General features: G+C 42.2%; 1 pseudogene across 1 annotated transcript; it reads right to left on the bottom strand.

Moving 5' to 3' along the window:
• Positions 1 to 814: 814 nt before the first annotated feature.
• On the bottom strand, positions 815 to 2,133 carry LOC100940829 (annotated as a pseudogene). Its single transcript, XR_002773904.1, has one exon. The product of XR_002773904.1 is annotated as an elongation of very long chain fatty acids protein 5 pseudogene (transcript).
• Positions 2,134 to 4,677: the final 2,544 nt, after the last annotated feature.

Genomic DNA, 4,677 nt, shown 5'->3' with positions numbered 1-4,677 from the left:
AACTCACAGCAACCTCCAACTCTTGGGCTCAAGAGATCCTCTTGCCTCAGCTTCCCAAATAGATGGGACTACAGGCACCCACCACAATGCCCGGCTATCTTTTAGAGACAAGGTCCTACTCTTGTTGAGGCTGGTCTCGGACTCCTGAGCTCAGGCAGTCCACCTGCCTCAGTCTCCTAGTGTACTAGGATTACAGATGTGAGCCACTTACCTTAACATTTTTTAAGGTCCTTTATCTCTTCTTTGTTAATTTTGGTAAACTAGGCACATTTTAAAAGGAAGTTTGTGTCAAAACAGCAGTACTGAAATCAGTCCAAAATTGGACCCTGGCAACCAGTTTCTCACTGCCCATCTACATGACACTATCAAATGTAAGTATTCACTCTCTTCTGAAAAGTATACATCTTCTCTAGCACTGGTGGAAAGCAAAATGGACTTTTTGTTTTCTGTATAAAAACAGTTTGCACTTTAGAAAAATTAAAAATGGCCTACTCACTCTACACTCTTCCTAAAATCTTGAGGACAAAGAACATACATTTAAGTTTCATCAAGACTGCTTTAGAGCCCTCTCCTCTTTTTTACATTATTAGTAGTGGCACTCAAAATAAAAAAATAAGATCTGGGCTTGGCATGTGTAGCTCAGTGAGTAGGGCGTTGGCCACATACATGGAGGCTGGCAGTTTTGAGCCCATTCTGGGCCTGCTAAAGAACAGTGATAACTGCAACCAAAAAATAGCTGGGCCTTGTGGCGGGTACATATAGTCCTAGCTACTTGGGAGGCTGAGGCAAGAGAATTGCTTGAGTCCACAGCTTTGGGCCCTGCTTTTTAAATTTTAATGTATATGTGTTTCTCTACCGTAACAACATTGTACAAATTTACGTTTACAATCACATGCATGATCTACAGTAAAAAAAAAAGTTTGGATTATAGTGTTTTTAAATTGTGAATCACAATTCAGCACCTATCTTGTTATAACTAATAAGGCAACAGCAGTGTTGTATACTACAACAATACTCCCTTTCCACAGTTTAGTACAGAGTCAGGGTTGATGAGAGCCCGGAAATGTTAGAAATCTTAACCTCCTGTGTAATCTGTATGCGCTTTCTAAGGGTTTTGAACTGATGAAAAGGGTCCTACGTGAGTCACGCTATTATAGGCTGGACTAGTTACAGCAGCTGTTAAGGTGCATTGGGCACAACTCATATTGTGCTTACAATCAGATGACATGGTTTGGAGGTTTTCAACTCTTGGATTTCAATCCTTCCTTGGCTTTACATTGTTTTGTGGGAAAGAAAAGCTGCTGGTGTGTCCATTCACAGCAGCCATGGACCCATTCTGGTGGTCCTTCAGGTTGTCTTTCCTGTAGGAGGCCCCCTTCCTATTGTAGATCTGAATATAGAAGTTTGTGATGAGAGCAATCAGAGAAATCATGTGTTTGATCTGGAAATACAACCAACCAAGAGGGAATGCGCACTGCCAGATGACCCCACATCTGGTCTGGACGATTGTCAGCACAAACTGAAGCAACTGTCTCTGAGTGATGTACTTCTTCCACCATAGGTAAGGACGCATGGAAGGGACTGAAGACAGACTGTAGTATGAGTATGTGAGGACATGGATGAAGCTGTTGAGTCTGGTACCAAAATAAGAGTGGCCATAGGGAACCCAGTTTATCACAAACCACCAGATGTTCAGCATAGAGGCATGGTGGTAGATATGCAGGATGGTGGTGGTTCTTATGCAGGATGAAGCAGGTGTCCATAAATTCAATCCATTTGGAGAAGTAGTACCACCAGAGGACACAGGTAATCTTCATATCTGACTCCTGTTCTGTGGGTGCTCTGACAGAAGAAGTTGTATCTCCCTTTCTATACTCCTGTTACTAACTCAAAGAACATACAGAGAGACAGCAGCATGAGTCCAAGGTTATACACCACTAAAATACCCCAACAAGACAATGGCTATCTATTCTTCATGTATTTTGGTGCCAGCCATACAATTTGTAAATACGTGATGGAACAGATAAATGTAGGTATGTAATTGTCCAAAAGAAATGATCCTTTCACTCTGGTATCTTGGGTATTTAGCAATGCTTTCAAATAGGGACTAAGTGATGCTTGAAAATTTTCCATTTTAAAACTGCTTGGCCCGAGGGGCAGGAGCAGTTTTGAGGAGCAGCAGCGTCAGTGGCAGCAGGAGTGCCCATGGCCTGCAGCTGTCTGAAAGTTCAAGGTTTAGGGTGAGCCAATATTGGTTCTTTCTTGGTCCAAGGCTCTCTTCTTCTGTGAAAGTTGGAGACCCAAATAGTGAACTTCTAGGACACATAATTTGGCTTTAGCCTAGGAAACTTTGTACCTGCAATCAGTTATAAAGTTTAATAGAGCTTGGGTAGCTTTGTGGCATTCCTCTACATCTGGTGCTCCCCCAAAACGTCATCTGCATACTGAATAAGAGTCACTGTGGGATATGTGAAACAACTCAAGTCTTGGGCTAAGGCTTGTCCAAACAAGTGAGAGCTGTCCCTAAATCCCTGAGGTAATTTGGACTGGTCCTCCTTAGTTGCTCCTGTCCCTCAGTAGCCCATACTGGGTTAATTTCTGTCTCTAATAAGGGAAGGCATAGTATAGGTTCTTGTCCTATATTCATATAAATGGTTGTTCCTGCTTTAGTTAGTATGTCCCTCCTCGAAAGGGGAACAGGACTTCAGGTGTGATAGGAAGGCTGGATAGAACAGCCAGTTGTCCCAATTGCAGCTTAAAGGCTGAGGGAATTGGGTAACCATCTTTTCAGATATCCCCTGTATAGTTACAGATTTTGGGGACAGAAGACCAGAGTTAGGAGTACACAAAAGATTACTCCAGTATCCACAAGAAATTCTGTCTCCTGGCCCTCTACTGTGAGGCAGACCCAGTGCTCTTAAGGGGTGATGACACAAGCTGGAGCCATAAGAAACTGCCCCAGGCACCTTCAGTCCAGTTCAGGTGCTGATGGGGTCACTGTCCCAGGAGGCCTTTGCCTCTGGGGACAGGCTGCCCTCCAGAACATCTCTCTCTCGTCTCTTATACTAATCTCATCATGATGACGCCATATCTCATTACCTAATTACCTCCCCAAAGCCCTCATTTCCAAATACCATGACCTTGGGGATTAGGGCTTCAACATACAAATTTTGGAGATTGGCACATTCAGTCCATACCAATGTAGATGGAAAATACCATTATATTTCCATACGAAGATTCATTTATCATTCTTTGAAATGATTATTTCTTGTTTCTTCCTGCCCTGCTTTCTCCCACTCTCAACTGATACGTTTGCTTCAAATCATATTGAAGAAGGAACAGAAATCATACCATCAAATTTGTAAACTGCCAGCCTCTACTTATGTTTTCACTTCCTTATTTCCTGTTACAACATGTTAAATTTCCTCCCCTCCAGCTCGGTGCCTGTAGCGCAGCAGCTGCGGTGCCCGCCACGTATACTGTAGCTGACAGGTTTGAATCCAGCCTGGGCCCACCAAACAACAATGCAGCCAAAAAATAGCCAGGCATTGTGGTGGGTACCTGTAATCCCAGCTATTTGGGAGGCTGAGGCAAGAGAATCGCTTAAGCCCAAGAGTTTTAGATTGCTATAAGCTGTGACACCATGGCACTCTACCCAGGGCCATAGCTTGAGACTCTGTCTCAAAAAAAAAAAAAATTTCTCCTCTCATCAAAAAGGAGTTTCCACTAATAGTACACTAGATCCCATCACTTTTGTCTTCTTAGGCCCTTGTTCCCTCAGTTATCCTTTTCCCCTCCTACAATATCCATTTCTCTGATTCTCTTGTTTGAATTACTCCTATCAACATACATGCTCTAGTCCAGCAGTTCTCATCCTGTGGGTTGCGACCCCTTTGTTCCATTTGTAACAATGCAGCAACTAGGAAAGTTGAAAACCACTGCCTAGTCTCTCCCACCTTAAGAAAACTCATCCTTGACCCTGTCATCTTCCTCTGGGTACTGACTTACTCCTTTGTTTTACTTCACAGCCAAATGCTTTATTTTTTTTTGTTTTCCATTTTTTTGAGACAGAATCTCACTTTGTTGCCCTCAGTAGAGTGCTGTGGCGTCATAGCTCACAGCAACCTCAAACTCTTGGGCTCAAGTAATTCTCTTGCCTCAGGTTCCCAAGTAGCTGGGATTATAGGTGCTCACCACAATGCCCAGCTACTTTTTAGAGATATTGCTCAGGCTCAGGCTAGTCTTGAACCTGTGAGTTCAGGCAATCCACCCATCTCGGCCTCCCAGAGTGCCAGGATTACAGGCATGAGCCACCTAGCTTGGTCACAGCCAAGTGCTTTAAAGGAGTTATCTATAAATAGTGATTTACTTCCCATTTACTTATATAAAACTTGGTTTTTATTTTTGTCAAATGAAATATATATCTATTGGTAACAATTCAAATAATTCTATTTGAATTTGAATTTTTCTCTGAAAAATAGCTTGTTACTCCTACCCTCAATAATTTCTCTTTCTCTAGAAGCAAACATTTAACTGTTAATTCTGTTGGTATTTATGCCCATAACTCTAAATAGCACATCAACATTTCTACTTTATAAATTTTTAGTTTGGGATCATATTCATTGCCATTTGAATATGAAAAATGAAGTTCTAATTTCTTTTACTACTACCCATGCC

Source organism: Otolemur garnettii, unplaced genomic scaffold (assembly GCF_000181295.1).
Source record: "Otolemur garnettii isolate 467f Iridium unplaced genomic scaffold, OtoGar3 scaffold00051, whole genome shotgun sequence".
Classification (NCBI taxonomy): domain Eukaryota; kingdom Metazoa; phylum Chordata; class Mammalia; order Primates; family Galagidae; genus Otolemur; species Otolemur garnettii.
This window is presented reverse-complemented; position numbering and strand designations above follow the sequence as displayed.